The 18,333-nt window shown below is 38.6% G+C and overlaps 1 protein-coding gene and 1 long non-coding RNA gene across 2 annotated transcripts in view; both read right to left on the bottom strand.

The window, feature by feature from the left end:
- Nucleotides 1-18,333, bottom strand: part of ipo13b (importin 13b) — a 206,707-nt gene that overhangs the window by 5,147 nt on the left and 183,227 nt on the right. The gene's annotated exons all lie outside the window — the stretch shown is intronic.
- LOC125484167 lies at nt 5,463-14,625 on the bottom strand. Its single transcript, XR_007263005.1, has 3 exons — nt 14,378-14,625; nt 10,841-10,924; nt 5,463-5,642 (listed from the first exon to the last, which is right to left on the bottom strand). It is a non-coding gene; the product is annotated as an uncharacterized LOC125484167 (long non-coding RNA).

Here is an 18,333-nt window from a genome sequence, read left to right as displayed (position 1 = left end):
TTCAAATTCGACCTTCCAAAATGAATCACTTCACACTTTTCTGGGTTGAATTCCATCTGCCACTTCTTTGCCCAGCTCTGCATCCTGTCAATTAATACATACATTACATTCAGTCCCTTCATAGTGATTATAAATTGCCAAAGTCAAGCTGCAGGACCGCAAGAGTGACAGCTTGTCAACCCATATAATGGCCATTTATTTGCATTCTGTTTTCTGCCTATTAACAAATGCTCAATATGTTAACATTTTACCTGCAATAAAATGAGTCATAATTTTGTGATGTCTCCCTAAAAGCTTTTTGAAAATCCAAATGCATGACATCCACTGGTTCTGCCTTATATTCTCTATTAGTTAAAATCTCAAAGTTCAACAGATCTGTCAAACAGATTTTGTTTTGATAATTCTCTGTTCATGCTGCCTTCAAATCAAGTTATGATTTTCTAAGTGTCTTACTATAGCTTCCCAAACAATAGATTCTAGCAGCTTTCTCCTAAGAAGGGTCCCGACCCGAAACGTCAACTTTCCTGCTCCTCTGATGCTGCCCGGCCTGCTGTGTTCCTCCAGCTCCACACTGTGTTATCTCGGACTCCAGCATCGGCAGTTCTTACTATCTCTCTAAGTGGTCATAGTACCTGGTTTCTCTCTTACCTCTTTTCTTGAACAGTGAGGTGAACATTTGCTTTGTTTTATTAATTCATTCATAGGACGTGGGCCAGCATTTATTGCCCATTCCTAATTGTGGGTCTGGAGTCACATGTTGACCAGATCAGGTAAGAATAACAGTTTCCTTCCCTAAGGAATTAGTGAATCAGATGAGTTTTTCCTGACAATTGACAATAGATTCATGGTCATCATTAGACTCTTAATTTCATATTTTTTTCTTTTTCCATCCACTGGGACTCTTCTACCATTTCAGTAATTCTGGAAGATCAAATATATCCACCATCTCTGTATCGTCCTCTTTTAAAACAAGAAGGCAGGACAGCAAGGATAGGCTTTAGTCTCATTCATCTCACCTTGCTATTACAAAGAAACATAGCAAATAGGAGCAGGAGTAGTTCATTCAGTTATTCGAACCTGCTCCACTATTCAATATGATCATGACTGATCATCCAACTTAGTACCGTTTCCACTTTCTCCCTATACTCTTTGATCCCTTTAGCCTTAAAAACTGTATCTACCTCCTGGTTGAAAACTCTCAATGTTTTGACCTCAACCACTTTCTGTGGCTTGGGCAACAAAATTTTTCATTATCTCAGCCCTACATGACCTGTCTTGTATCCTTAGACTGTGACCCCTGGCTCTGGACTCCCCAGTCATCAGGAACATCCTTCCTTCATTTAACCTTTCTTGTCCTGTTTGACTTTCATAGAAATCTACGAAATTCCTCTCTCATTCTTCTAAAGTCCAGTGAATAAAGTCCTAAATGATCCAGTGTCTCTTCATACATCGGTCCTGCTATACCAGGAATCAGTCCAGTAAACTTTCATTGCACTCCCTCAATAGCCTAAACATCCTTCTTCAATCTCCTTAACAATCTCTCACATCCCTTTCTGAATCTAAAATCCCCCAATCCTCATATTTTGTTTTTCTTTGACAATATTATAAGCTCCTGCCTTTCATCTAAAACAATCTTGAACTTCTCTTATTAACCAAGATTAGAACACTTTTCCCCATGAGATTTTATTTCTTAAGGGACTATGTATTTATTCAAAGTTATTACTTTTTTAATGTTTGTTATTGCTTATCTATCAGCATACTTTTAAAAAAGTACTTTCCAATCTACTTTGGCCCTTGTCCTTGCCTAGTTCGCTTAGTTCACATTTAAGACCCTACTTAGTGATTTAACTAAATCACTTTCAAACACAATAGAAAATTTAACGTATTATGATCACTTATCCCCTTGAAACCCCCTTACTTCAAATGTCATTAATTAATATCTTCTGATTTCACAGTTCGAGATCTAAAATAACCTGATCCTAGTTGGTCCCCAATGTACTGGTTTAGAAAATTAACTTATATATTTTCCATGAATTTGTCCTCAATGACATTATTGCAAATCTGGTTTATGCAGTGAATAAGCAAATTAAACTTTACACAAATTAAACTTTAAACTACATTACCCTTGTTCTATGCACCTCTAACTTCTTGATTTATATTCTGTCCTAAACAACAACTACCATTTGAGAAGCTTTAACTACCGTCTCTACCGAGTTCTGCTCGTGTTGTTTAAGCTCCTCACAGACTGATTCTACAAATTGATTTTCCAAGCTAAGATTTCTTTTCTCTATTGTCATGACCCCATTCTTTATTATCAGGCTTACCTTCAAACTCCTTTTCCTTTTGTATACTTCTTCCAAAACTGAGATATTCTAGAATATTTCATTTCCACCTTGGTCACCTTGCAATCACATACTAAATCAATCTCAATTTTATCTGTGGTATTATCTCATCTATTTTACTAGAAATTTTTGTGCATTGAGGTAAAGTGCCTATAGCTTTGATCTTTCCATTTTCTGAAGTCACCTTAGTTGCTACAGCTAGAGTTGCCTCAAAAATGTCAACAACGGACCAAGGCTATGTCAGATTTCAGGATTTGTCAGTTTTCAGGGAAGAAACTGGACTTCCTTAATTTGAGTCGGAAAAGTTAAGTACATGATGCCTTGGCTGCTGTACTACGTTGGTCAAATAAAAAACACTTCAGCAAAGTAATGGAAGGGATCATCAACAATGTCATAAAGTGGTATTTTCAAAGGAATAACCAGCTCACTGACACTCAATTTGGGTCCTGCCGGGCCACTTGGTTCCTGACCTCATTACAACAGTCATCCAAATTTAGATAAAACAGCTGAATTCAACAGGTGAGACTGATTGCCCTTGACATCAAATGCCAGGGTGATATTAAGGGGCTCAAGCTAAACTGCAGTCAGTGGGAATCAGGGGGCAAACTCTACATTATACTCCGTCTGACTGCAGCCAAAGGAGGATAGTTGTGGTTGTTGAAGGTCAGCCATCTCAGCTCCAGGATATCTCTGCAAGAGTCCCTCAGCGTATCCATGAAGAAAAAGTTTGCTGATGATTGCACCGTGTTCAGCACCATTCATATCTACTCAAATATCAACCAATCCCACATCCATTTACAGCAAGACCTGGACAACATCCAGGCTTGTGTTGCTAAGTGGCACGTAACATTTGTGCAACACAAGTTCCAGACAATGACCATCTCCAACAGGCGAGAAGCTAACCATTGCCCTTTGAGTTTCAATGCCATTACCATCATTAAATACCGCAGCAACATCCTGGGAGTTACCATAGACCAGAAACTCAACTGGACTCATCATATAAATACTGTAGCTACAAGGGCAGGGCCAAAGGCTGGGTATTGTGCCTACTGACTCCCTGCAAAATCTGTCCATCATCTACAAGGCACAAGTCAGGAGTGTGATGGAAAACTCTTCACTCGCCTGGATGAGCACAGCTCCAACAACACTCAAGAAGCTCCACACCATCTAGGATAAAGCAGCCTGTTTGATTGGCACCACATCCACAAACACATATTTGCAGCAGTGTGTAGCTTCTACAAGAAGCAATGCAGCAAATCACCAAGGCTCCTTACATAGCACTTTCCAGACCCACAATCATGACCACCGAGAAAGATTAGGGCAATATAAGAACACTACAACTTGCAAGTTCCTCTCCAAGCCACATGTCATCCTTGGAAATGTATCATCGTTCCTTCACTGTCAGAAAAAAATGGAGTTCCCTTCCTAACAGCATTGTGGGTATCTCTACAGCAGTTCAAGGAGGCAGCTCACACCACCTTCTCCAGGGAATTTAGGGATGGCCAATAATGGCACCCCCAGCAACACATTCCATGAACAAATTAAGAAAAAATTGCTACCTTGAAAATAATAAGGAATTTAGCTGAGCAAGTAAGTACCTGAGCGTTGCGTTTCCAAGTGTTAATGCTGCAAATTTATACTGAAAAAGCAAAGTAAGTGCAACCATTGCAAACGATCTTCGAAACTTGAGTTTCTGCAATCTATTGAATTGGTTTTAAAAATATCAGGCTAGAAGCAGACAAAACTTGCTATGTCCCAGGGTGAATTAATCACCCTTGTCCTAATTGCATTTTTATGTCTACAGGTCTCAAAGTGAACTTAAAATTAAGCTGGCTCTTTAGTGATCACTACTCAGCAACTCCCTGAATGTTTCTGAATTGGCTTGGCGAAGTTAAGGTTTTATGCAAGATAGGCATAGAACTGTCTAACTTTCAGAGAAGTCCAATTCTTGGGCATCTAGATTTGAGGTGTTCGACCTGCAACGCTCTGTTACCTCTACTAAGTTGACTGTCCCTTCCTGATCCACTGTTTGATTTAACCTGCATCGCTACTCTGTCGGCCTTGATACTTCTCATTCTTTTTGAATTTACCCTTTACTGAAACCTCTCAATCCCATTCCCCTAAAAACAATTAAAATCGTAACTACTGGCCTACATATTAGATTCACCTGAACACAAGTCCTGGGTCAGCTTAAAATCAGCCCATCCCAGTGGATAAGCTCCCTCTTTCACCAGAATTGATCCCAATTATCCATGATGTGAAACCCCTGCTTCCAACAACACCCTTTCAGCCATAGATTTAACCCTCTAATCTTGACAGTTTTAACTCCCGGTCCTCTGAAGTCATTTGCCCTCTGCTAGAGGGCAGTTCCATGAACACTACTGACCCTCTGGTATCTGGTCCCAGCAGCACATATTCACGTGAGATTTTACAACAGGTATCAGCAGGGTGTTTGAACACATCTGAACCCACTTTTTTCACTCAAACAACAACCAACAGCACGTATGTATGAATTGTAGGAAAGCAATCAATTTTATGGGTCCAAGTTTGATTTTCTGCCTCAAAACTAAATACATTTAGGCAACTTTGTTGTTTCTACTGCTATAGATCTGCTAAGGTTGGACCAGGAATAGCCCTTAGAGACCCTCAAGCCAGTTCCTGCAATCAACAAGATCAGGCTGATCCATATCAAAATTTCATCCAGCTGCTTTGGTTCTATATCTTGTAATACCCCCGGTAAGCAAAACAAATCTATCAATGTCAGTTTTTAAATTATTAGCGGAGCTAGCCTCTTCTGTTTTTTTTTATTTAGGAGGAGGTATTGCCCAAATTCTAGCCTGAATGGGCAATCTCTGATTTTAAGGTTACATACACTAGTCATTGGCTCCCCCACAGTGGAAAAATATATTTCTATCTAATAATTCCTTGGAAAATTCTAAAAAAAACTCAACTAAATCACCAATTTACAATAATTCTCTTTTCTCAAACATAAAATTAACTTTGAAGCAACAAGTACATCTCTCCAACAGTGAACTATGAATATTTCTATCATGGAATGTTAAAGTCACCCTCATAACTAACTTCTGAGTAAGCTGATTCTCCATTTGCACTTACTGGTGAAAGCATATTCTCAGAGACATTTTGGAAATGTGTTTGTCGAAGAAGCCTTCGCTCATATTCTTGGTCCATATTTGTGACAATGTAAGTCGAGGAAGGGATTGGGAGCAGCAGAGCAGAATGTACTGTCAGTCAGAGGATATGAAGTCCCAGTCACCTTGCAGCCTGTCCTAATTTGCATTCCTGCAATAAAAAAGACGCATTTATGCATTAAAGCTAAATGAAGATATTCATTTTTTGGATAAACACATAATGGCTTTGAAACACAATCATGGTTCTGCATTGGATTTTTCATGTAATAACACAAACAAACAATCATATTGGAAACGGCTCATTGTCCAAATTGCAGAAGATAAACAGAAGATTGTCTTGAATGGTAAAAATGGAGTTATGTTATGGAGCAATGTATAAAAGAAAGATCAACTGCTAAAATTCTGCAGACCTCTTGGATTGACACAAAATGCTGTGGCAAAGTCCGAGGTTGTATGTGAAAATGAAAGATTAAATTAAATACTGTCTCTGTGTTGCAAACTGACAGCCTATGAAAATCTTGTAATGTTGCGCATGCTAGAGTGTAGTGGTAAGCAGATCAATTACTATTCTTGATGTCTGAAAATATTCTTCTTGTTCACTGGATTTTCTTGGGCTCATTTGTTTCAGTGGGGAGCCATTTGTTAAAACAATAATCGGAGCTACAAGCAGCTTCATCTTAAACTAGGTTCACTCATAAAATCAGCCTGCTGAAGATCAGTAATTCTGATTTCAGGAGATTGTGATGTTATTGGCAGCTGCATTGGGCTTCTAAAGGGGCCTTATCATGAAAATAGATGCTGGAGCTGTCAGTCCCAATGCCTGTAAGCACAGTTAAGCTATGATCATGGTTCTACTTAGTAGATGAGATCAATGTCCAAGAACTCAAATGTTGGCAGCAGCATTATTCATCTAAATCAACTGTTATTATTCAGCAGTATTCCCAATGGAGCAGGGTCTGAACATCAAACGGAAAACACAGTTTCCCTTTCCTATTCTGAGGGAATTGCTGTATAGATGCAAAGGAAGAACAAACATGCATTTATGTAGCATCTTTTACATGCTCAGGACACCACCAACGAATGACTTGCTAGTTTGCAGATGGTAAGGTCCTGGACACAGGACATGTTCGGTTTCAGTGCTGTTGGCCAAGGAATAAACATTCGCCAGGAAAGTGGGAGAAATGTTTTAAATAATGCCATTGGATTGCTTACATCAGCTTGACCATACAGATCAGGTTTTGATTTAGCATTTCAACTGAAAGACAGCACTTCCAAGAACAGCTTAGATTAGATGCTCAAGTCCCTGAGTGAGATTTGAGCCCAGAGCATTCAGACTCAGCACTATACTATCATTGAGCCAAAGCAGAATCAGCCACCTCCTTTTAAATTAGGGCTCCAGGCTTTAAGGTCCAGTCTATATTAGAAGAAAATTTCCAACAATCTGCAAGAAACAGATGCTTTGGAATGTATTTAGTGAACATCAACAATAAAATTGCTGCAGAGAAGTGGACAAGTAACAACAATGACTCGCACCTGTATTGTGTCTTTAATGTAAAAAATATATGCACTTAGGCCAATGATGAAAGGGTTGGACAAAAAGAGTGTGTTTTAAAGCCAACTGAGGTAGCTTTAGTGTGGAAGACACAAGAGATGTGCATAACTTGCAATATCAAATGTTTGCATTTTATTACAAATTTTAACAAACACAAAAAATTATGTTGAAGCAATTCTTTGCAAAAATCAATTGCTGGCTTGGGTTTTGGTATAAAGAAACAAGTCTCACCCATTTTCAGACACCTTAAAATACCACGATAGCTTCAAAAGTAAGTCACTGAAACTAAACCAATGATACCAGGCTAAATTTAGAAAAGCTAATGATCCCATGAATGACTAAAAGAAATAGATACCTCTTGGTGTCGGTTCATTTCCAACTGCTACATAGAAATTATAACTTGGAAACAGACTACGTGGCACAACCAATCCATGCTGGTGGTTCTCCACCATACTAGTAACAATTGGCAGTTCCTGTATCTCTCTGTTCCTCTTTCTTCCAATCACGTCTCATCCATTTCTAAATGTTGACATATCCTCAGCAGTATCCTCATCCATGTTAAATAATGGACACGATAAATAGTTTCATGTGGTGTACTTCCGCTGATGGTTGAAGGGATTAATCTGGGAGAAGCAGGTTTTGTCACAATGAAGTGGTTATCAGATATCATTGCGGGATGCTGTTTTTGGCATATTCAAGTTGTAGTCACTGATCATCATACTGGCACATCTTAACCCACAGCCAACATTGCCATTTCCACATGTTGTTCACTACAGTTTCTCATGTGTGAAAGATCAATGCTTAGAGTCTTAATGTCATGCTTATTGTATCCTTAAAGTGGAACTCCACATCAATAATAGCCTTGGAGTGAAAGTGGTATAGTGATAATGTCACTGGTCGAGTAATCCAGAGACCCAGTCTAATGTTCTAGGCAACTCCAAACATACCATGAAAAATGGTGAAAGAAAGATAGTGGGAACTGCCGATGCTGGAGAATCTGAGATAACGAGGTGTAGAGCTGGATGAACACAGTAGGCCAAGCAGCATCAGAGGAGCAGGAAGGCTGACGTTTTGGGTCTGGACCCCGAAACATCAGCTTTCCTGCTCCTCTGATGCTGCTTGGCCTGCTGTGTTCATCCAGCTCTACACCTTGTTATCTATGAAAAATGGTGAAATTTGATTTTAATAGAAATTTCTGGAATAAAAGGCTGGCCTAACGGTGACCATTTAACAATCGTTGATTGTCATAAAAATCCGTCTGATTCATTAATGTTCTTCAGTTATTACCATCATTAGCTGGTCTGGCCTACATGCGACTCCAGACTCCAGTGGTCAATTCTTAACTGTCTCCTGGGTAATAGGGGCAGGCAACAAAATGCCGAGCCAGCAATACCCATGTCCCATGAACAACAAAAAAAAAAAGTCCATTATGTTTTCCAACCTGTGAATGTGCCTGAGGCAACAAAATCACCTCTGCTTGATGAGTGCTGGCATGTTTGGGAAATTTGCCTTGAAGGGGACTGTCACATTTTGTGATGTCTTTTCCTACGATGCTTTGAATTCACTGCAGGCAAAGGTGAGAACTATTAAGCTTCCTTTCTTCATAGCCTAAATTGTCAAAGCTTTATATGGTGCTGAAAGCACAACCCTCAAAGCAGTATCCTGGGCCTGAGGGTCAGCTTGTTGTTTCTCCAGGCACATTTTGAGAGTCAGCCAAAAGTGGTAGCTACTTTGTGTGTGTGCACGCGCCAAGTTCTGCAGCAAGACAAGTCTCTACTTCAATCACAAACTTCACTACGACATTCCACAGTGTCAACACCTTGTGCTTAAAAGATTTCTCCTACAGTCAGTCTTAAATCTCTTGCCTCTAATGCTATATGCATGTTTCCTTCATCCAAGCTCCCATAAATCACTAGAAAGTCAGTTTCTATGTATTCCTTCATAAAGTTAAGCAGCCATAGCAAATTAATGTGTAATTTCTTCTGTTTTAATTAAAACAATCCTGATCTTTCAAGACACTTTGCGTTTGTGTCTCCTCAAACAAGCATGACCACATTGAATCTGCATTCCATACACTTTATTGCTTCAGTATCTTTCTCACAGACTGCAGCCCAAAATTACACTCATCAGTTTTTCCATTTATATCCTCTTTACACAGAGTATAAAAACTCAGTCATAAAATCATTGGGATGCTTGGTCTGTGGTTACTACTGCTTGGGTACGTGCCATATCCAAATGTAATACTTTAAAGTGTATATTCTTACAAATAATGTACTATTAAAATAGCAAAAATTACCGCTTAATACCAAATTTTGAATTAACTCTCATCCCCTTTCTCTATTCACCATTTTTCTTTGTGCAACAGCTGTCCCCATTAAGTTGGGAGTCTAAAATAGTTTGAACAGCAATCCATCAGAGTGTGATAGAGATGTACAGCATGGAAACAGACACCTCAGTCAAACTTGTCCATCCCCACCAGATATCCTAAACTAATCTAGTCCAATTTGCCAGCATTTGGCCCATATCCCTCTAAACCCTTCCTATTCATTTACAAGGCATCTGGATGGGTATATGTTGTAATTGTACCAGCCTCCATCATTTCCTGAGGCAGCTCATTCCATACACGCACCACCCTCTGCATGAAAAAGTTGCCCCTTAGATCCCTTTTAAATCTTTCCACTCCTACTTTAAACCTATGCCCTCTCGTTTTGGACTCCCCAATCCCAGGGAAAAGACCTTGACTATTCACCCTATCCATGCCCCTTATGATTTTATAAACTTCTATGAGGTCACCTCTCAGTCTCTGACACTCCAAAGAAAATAGCCCCACCTATTCAGACTCTAACCCTTCAACCCTGGCAACATCCTTGTAAATCTTCTCTGAACCCTTTCAAGTTTAACAACATCTTTTTTTATAGCAGGGAGACCAGAATTAAATGCAGTATTCCAGATGTGGCCTGACCAATGTCCTGTACAGCTGCAACACAACCTCCCAACTGTTATATTCAATGCGCTCAGCAATAAAGGCAAGCATATCAAACACCCACTACCCTGTCTACCTGTGACTCCACTTTCAAGGAAACTATGAACCTGCACTTCAAAGTCTCTTCGTTCAGCAACACTGCCCCGGATGTTACTAATAAGCATACAAGTCTTGCCCTGATTTTCCCTACTAAAACATAGTACCTCACATTTATCTAAATTAAACTCCATCTGCTACTGCTCGGCCCTTCGGCCCATCTGATGAAGGTCCCTTGTACTCAGAGGTAAACTTTTTTGCTGTCCACTACACCATAGAATTATCACTGCCCACTTTATGAAAAGAAAAATTTACTAAAAATCGTTTATGAAAGAGATACAAGTTCAGATGCCACTTGAAGTTGGACATACAAATTATGGTTAGCCTATAATCACATGAGCTATTTAAGACTCAATTCTAACTATTTCTGCTCCCAAAATATATATTTAAAACTCCCTGTATAGTGAAAGGTTTCCCAAGCAGTAGTACAGTTCACCATTCGGACTATTCTGTTTTGTTTCTTCTTTTTTACTATATTTTAAAGTAACCACCATTATAAAATCAATTTCTACTACATCACAAAATGACTTATTCTTCTACTGGATCTGGTTATTTGCACGAATTTATTCTATTCACAGAATCCTAATTTGCTTTGTGCGGGATTTACCCCATTACCACAATAAGAGTTGTTATTACGTTTTAAGACTCTAAATTTTGCTAAGTTTCACCCCTTTATATTGACTATAGAATAGGAAGTTAAAAGAAAACACAACATAACCTGTGTCAGGCACTGAGACATCACTCTCGATCATCTGTCTTGCAGCAGGTGAACGTTGAGGAAATGGCAGTTCAAATCAGGAAGCTAGATATATATAAAAAAAAATGATATAATGAATCAGGGGAATTAAGTCTTATTAAGGAATATATCTGACATTGTAAAAGGGCACTATTGTGAATCATTCCTTTAAGTAGGACATAACCTTGCAGAAAACTTAAATTGCCGAATTCAAAAAAAAGGTCAAAAAGTATATTTAATTCAGATGAGGAACAACACACTGTACTCCAAGAACTAATGACCTGGACTGCTTTGATAAAGTAATTAATTTAAATATCAGGGGAAATGGTGGAAAGCATTCTTTATGGGCACTCTCTAATCAGGAGTTGATAACATCTAACCACAAAAGAAATACAAACTCAGTTCTGTTTCCAAAACTAGCATTAATTTGTATCAAAAGAATTATTAGTCTACCTAATGTCTTTCCTTAGAACCTTGTGCACTGTGGCATGATTTGGATTAATTCTGTAAAGTCCAGGGATTTATATTGAAAGGGAAGTGATTTTGGGATGTTGTTTTCATACAGCAATACATAAAATAACCAAAATAAATTATATTAAATCTAGTTATCTCCAACTAATTTACGTGCAGCAAAACCTTTGCTTACATATGAATCTCTAATATTTTCACATCAAATTGGTTACTTACTATGCAGGGGCAAAAGCACAGCTATCCTCTTCAATGTAACTGGCTTCTCAGTCCTGATCTATTGTATATACAGGATTCATAATACAATCAGTGTGACCACAATAGTAACATTCCACTTCAAAATTATATATTTTCACAGTTGACATTTATACACAAGCTAACAATGAGGAATTCAGGCCACACTCCACTCCCCACCCAACCCACACTTTTCGAAGCACCAATGTATTCAATTCAGAATAATCATAAACCTCCAAGATGATAAAGTACTGTGAAACTTCTCTCTAATTCTTAAATGGTAATCTAGAACACCACAATGCTACTTAATCTTAAAATCCATCCCTACAATTTTGACCAACTACGTTCCAAATGTCTACAAAATGAAGCATTTTGGGCCACCAAATGTCACTGTCGTATAACCTTCAATCTCTTTCCTAAGCAGATACTTATTTAGCTCCTTCTGAATAAGTTTACAGATGTAACAATAAGTAACCGGGTATATTCAATATCATTATGCTGGGAAGAAACATCTTTCTAACCTGCCTCTCAGGCTTAGCTTTAAGTCCACGTACACAGTAATTCTACATTCAATCCAAGATGTTGAGTTTGGTTGATGTTCATGCAACTATCTAATAAAAATTGAACTCAAGGACAGCAGAGTGGTGCCCCTCTATGCAATTTCGCATCAGCATGAGGTGCAAGTCATTTTCACATGAGAAAAAGGAAAATCTAAGGGACCTGGTCACACCATTGCAGGGAGCAGGCTTTCAGGCAGATCGATAGAAAATCACTTAGAAGAGAGCTTTTCATGTTTTTGAATAAGGAATCACTACTGATATGTTTTTCCACAATTCCCTCTCCTCCCCTATCAGAAGCTATTGAGTCCTTCAATACATCACTTAAGTGGAAATTATTCATGTAGTACTTTAGCACCCAGGCATAATGACAAACTAGTCAACATAAAAAACAAACATTCAATCCACTCACACAATGACATGGGCAGTGTCAGCAATGTAGCCATCAGGAACATGAACCCAAAATGCTTGCCCCTCATTTGTAAAAAGAGTGTGGTGGCCCAGAGTAATTCAACAATCATTTCTATTGGAACCACAAATGAATTCAGTCAGCAGAAACAGTCCTATAATCAAGCCTGCAGAAACTCACCAAGCATCACAAGGTGGGCAGGGGGAGGCCTTGAGACGAGTTCTTATCATTTCCACTGTTATTTGTTTGACAAATAAACTTACAGCAATAGCTTATTGGGGTAGTGTGTCATTATTAAGTAACTGTATTGTTTGCTCCAGTCTCAATGAACAATTCATCCAACAGCAAATCACTTTCTTTCCAATTATGCAATCCTTCTGTCCAATTTCTGCCTCCTCCATTCTCATCTTTGTTTCATGTTCCTGGATCTCATGTAATTCATTTTAATTTACTGAATATAATCATAGTACAAGCTGTAAAAGTGAGGATATTACTCATAAAATGAACAACATCTGCATGCTCGTATCTAGTCTACGCTTTCCATTTATATTCTTGTACCTACTATTTCAACAGAAACTGTAAACATTCCATGCTGCGCTCACACCCTCCTGCTAGCAGTAGCACTTCAGCACCACAACTGGTGAGAGAATGTAACTACAATGTGACAAGTTTACATCAGCAGTTTCCATTCTAAACAAGCACACAGGACCATACCGGAACAACATTAGAGTTGTACTTTAAAAGAGTCTAACAACACTCACATGAAAATTACAACTGCTTCTGACTCAATGTGCAAAATAGTAGGGTTCATAGCAGTGTAGAACCCCAATGGGAGGTTTTCTTTGTTTTGTTATATAATGGGAGGTTCACTTTATATTCATAGAAAGTTTAAAATTTAAAAGTCCTGCATAAGTGTACACAATTCCCGGCGCAAATGAAGTTTAATTCACTAATTAACATCCATTATAACAATGGATAGTTACCTTAACAAGGTATGTAGGAAATCTTAAAGTGCCCTTTGCTAATATTTCAAAAAAAACTTTAATAAAACATCCGCAGACCAATTAAAAAAAACTGGTGCAATATAACATGACAGCAGCAAATAAAAAGCCTGACTGTACTGGAAATCCGACCACAAATGAAAAGATCAGTTATCGTCCCAAATTTGCGCTGCAATTATTTTATTTGTCCACGCTCCAGAAAACAAAACATTTCAAAAACCCAAACTCTCGCACAAAACATGAATGTTTACTTCATAGAGTCCACAAACCAAAACTCTGGCAAACGACTTTCGTAATCAGGTCAACACTTATACGTACACTTCTCCTAGTCTAGCCTCTCTAATCCCCTCAAAAAAAAGTTTCCACACTCGAGAAAGGAGTTCTACTGCGATTATTAAATATATACAACTCATTTTAAACATGGTAAACACATACTTCGAAATTCGAAAACAGACCCGGAAGACGAGACTACCTTGTGAGAGAATAAAACGATTACAAGTCAAACATGTTGCGAGGTTTTAATCAAAGTTGCTGGAAAGAATCACAAGAAAGTGCAATCGACTACATGGTGGGGCCCGGCTAGGCTGATAGTAACAAATCTGGTTACCAGGCAGTTGTGTCAATTTCACACCACAACAAAATCCAAAACACTCGAAAATGGAACGTTTCGCCTCAAAATAACCAATGCGGGATCTTCGAGAACACAATGGAAACATTGTAACGAAATGTATCAACATTCAGCAGCGAAATGCCTTTCGATCACGTCTTTTGACTTTTGTTGCCAATAATGCCGATTGCTATTACGGCAGAGTTATCATGACAGTGTTGCCTAACACTGAGCTGTTATTACCTGATTTTCGCCCTGCTAAAATGATCTGCTCCTTCGAGGCGGATTGCTTACATTGATCAATCGCCGACAGCCTCATTTAAAATGACAGAAGAAAAAACCCTCCGATTCCCATTCAGCAGCTGTTTATAAAGAATCCCTACTCAATATGGCTCCGTGGCAAGAAAGTGCACAGCACTATGGGAATGGTTGCCATAAAAGGGAGGTTACATTTCATCACAAATTGATGGTCTGTGAGTGAGATACATTTTACGGTTTGTGTATTGCAATCGTCTGTATTTGCTAAAAGAAGCTTTACCATCTTAAATATACATCTTAACGGGGGTGGTTTCAAAGCTGTATTACCCGAGTTGTGGTTATCGGAAATGGGTAACAGACTTCTGAATCCAGATGAAATACTGTCACATCAACCAAATCTCGGCGTTTGTGAATTTACAACAAACAGTATCGTCAGTATGAATGCACTTGGTTAAAGTTTGTACACCAGCCGGATATCATTGTCCTGAAATGGTGTTCGGCCGTGTCTTTGAGAGAGGGGAGGAGTTAACTGCCATCCTCGTCATGATGTCACACTCAAGCTGTGATGTGTTTTAACACATTATGTAAACAAATTGAACAGGAATTGGCCAAGACACCATCTTCTTGAACATTATGTATCATTGCAAGTTATTTTCTTTAATTTAAAAAAAAGCTGTTCAACTGAAGTATTTCCGTCTATGCTTGTGACCTGAGTAAGTGCCGTTGGCATCCAAATTACCACATTCCTGGGAATGGGTTGCAGGTTCATTAGAAGAGGAATGGCATAATGAGGAAAGATCGCTTTTATCTCAGGCAAGGCTGATTTGGGTAGGGTCAGGTATTGGAATAGTCAAGACCGGCTGTAATAGGTTTGCACCCTCAGATTTTTTTCTTTACTATTTCTCCATTTTTGCTTACTCTCTCTCATTCTCTTAGTGCTTGTTCATCCCTCACCGTCCTTCCTGAATAAATGTGTGATCATCTAAGATTGTGCAGACTGATCCTGATTTACCCTTTGCCCTGCAGTTGATGCTATGAAGGAGGGGGGTGGTAGTAAAAGGACTGGTTATCTGTAAACTCTAGGATGTTTGCAAAAACTCCACCACAGAAGTGAGTGGAAATTAAAACTACTTCAATAATTAAATTCACTTAACAAATCTAAAGCTAAATGCTGGTTACATTAATAATGACTGTGGCACCGTTGCTGTTTAAAAAAAAGCTATCTAGTTGACGTATTACCTTCAGGGCAGAAAACCTACATGTGAATTAAGGCCACAGCAATGACTGAAATGACCTGTTAGACTGGGTTTGTGGCAGGGGGTGAGGGAACTAACAAGAGGGAAACATCTATTTCACTCCTTACTCGCCAATCTACAAGTTGCAGGTGTAGCCTCTGAACAGTTTTTGCGGAGACAAAGTCCTGTCTTCATCATTAAAATATACCCCCCATTGTGCTGTCTGGCATTGTGCTAAATGGGATAGATTTCAAACAGATCTAACAAATGAAAACTGTGTCTCCATGTGCCACTGTGGGCCAGTAGTACTTTATTCAACAACAAGCTGTAATCGCATAGTTTGGCATATCCCTCACTCTACCATTACCATCAAATTGGGGACTGAATTTTGTTCAGATTAAAGTGCAGGAGAGTATGCTAGGAGCAACATATCTTAAAAAAAAGAGATGTCAACCTGCAACTTCTAACGTGCCAAAAAAGTTGAGCACTATGCATAGATGGAGCTAAGTGTTCCTACAACCAATGGATTAGATCTAAGGAGAAGGCATCACAAATATCCCCGCCCTCAATGATGAGGAGCCCAGCACATTACTGCAAAAGATGAAGTACTGAAACAATCTTCAGCCAGAGATCGCAAGTGGATGATTCATCTCAGACTCGTTCTGAGGTTTTCCCAGTATCACAAATGCAAGTCTTCAGACAATTCAATTCACTGAACATGATGTCAAAATGGCAGAAGGCACTGGATATAGTAAAGGCTATGACTGGGTTCTGGTTACATTCTGGAAATAATACTAGAGATGTGCTCCAGAACCTGCCCCTAACCAAGCTCTTCCAGCACAGCTTCAACACTGACATTAATTCAGCAATGTGAACAATTGCCCATGTTTGCCCCATCCACAAAAAGCAGGACCAATACAACCTTGACAATTTCTGCCACGCTTGATCATCAGCAAAGTGATGGTAGGTGTTATCAACAGTACTATGGAGCAGCACTTTTAAAGGAATAACCTGCTCACAGTTGCTCAATTTGGATGCAGCTCCTTCCCTTGGGACAGCCTTGATCCAAATGTAGACAAAAAGATCTGAACTCAAGAATTGAGATACTCAAGCAATCAAACATGCATTTTATAGTCAAATTTTAATTGGGTTGTTGCGAGTATCCATTCATCTTAATATTTTACAGAGAATTATTTAGTTCTGTAAAGATTAAAATTATAAAAGTGAAGTAATTAAAATGCTCTGCTTTAGAGATTGTCAGGACACCTAAACTAAGACCAAAAGATGACCCATGTTTGTATAAGTTAGAAAAGATAGAACTGTAAGATAGCAAGTGGGATTACTTGGTTAAAGATCAGGAGTGTTGATGTCTACAATAATTGCAAGAACAATGGCAATCCAGACAGATTTTGATGAATTGCTTTTATAATAACTCTGGTGGGTCATTTAGCTCCGTTGGCTAGATGACAGGTTTGTGATGCAGAGTGATGTGGTTACCATGAAGGACTTTCCTTCTCAACTTCTCCCATTCACTGTATAATATCTACCTCTAACTACACCTATCAATGAAAAAATAGATATTGTTTCCTGTGGGCAATTAGAATATACCTTGCCGATGCACTGTTTACACTACAACAATAAGTAAAATCTAAAATGAAGTATATGAGCAGAATAAAATCTCCTGCAATGTGGTTAATGTGGGCTTTACTCATGTAGAAAAATTGGTGTATTCCGATCACCATCACCATAACTCAATCATTATAGGAATGTACAGGACCAGAAAACCAGCAGTTCATCTCACTGATTTGCAATTAACTTTCAAGGCCCTCTCTCAAATAGTTATCCAATTCTCCCTAGAGAAATCCAGATTCTCTGTCTCTGAGGGAGGTCCATTTCTCATCACTATCCACAAAAATGTAATCTAACTGTTGGTGCTCCTTTACTCTTCCAACCCTGAGTTTACATCTGATTCTCTTCAAAGTGTCACAATATTAAACATATCAATGTTAAACAAGGTTCAACTTATCTCAATTTAAGAATCATGAGTAATATCTTTACCAAGCCTTCTTTCTCGGTGAACAGTCTCAGGTACTTCAAACGCTCATGATGACTTAAATACTGTAAGTTAGGAATCAGGATTGATTACACTTTTGCCTTCTGCATTTTGAATATTCTGTTATAGTAGAAATGCACACTACTTGGTAGTATCTGTACCTTGTGTGCAATCTGTATCACCTCCTGAGATTTGTGATTTAGTCCTTTAGTTATAGATTGCAACTGGAAACTTACCTTCCTGTTTCCACATATTATACTTTTAATAAACTATATCCATTAGTACTCCTGGATCCATGGTTTTTAGCATATAGCTGCTTCGTTTACATTCATTACTTTAATCTCATAACCGTGCATCTGACTATATTCAATTTTAATTGTCACTAATTAGTCCTTCTTCACAATGATCGAGGTCCCTTAATGAGTTTACTTGTTTCCTATTTCTTTTAACCTCAGCCTAAATTGGTGTTATCTACAAATGCAGCTTTTCTTTTGTCCCTAGCTCTAAATCAATCTTAATGACGATTCTTCCATCACTTTGCCAAGGCCTTATTCAGTCAAATGTAATTTGCCTTTACATATCTGGGTTGGCAGTCATTTATAAATCCCAGGAAAGAAGCTTGACTGGGATATCCAAATCACCAACATATACTG

Source organism: Rhincodon typus, chromosome 10 (genome assembly GCF_021869965.1).
Source record: "Rhincodon typus isolate 14 chromosome 10, sRhiTyp1.1, whole genome shotgun sequence".
NCBI classification, from domain to species: domain Eukaryota; kingdom Metazoa; phylum Chordata; class Chondrichthyes; order Orectolobiformes; family Rhincodontidae; genus Rhincodon; species Rhincodon typus.
This window is presented reverse-complemented; position numbering and strand designations above follow the sequence as displayed.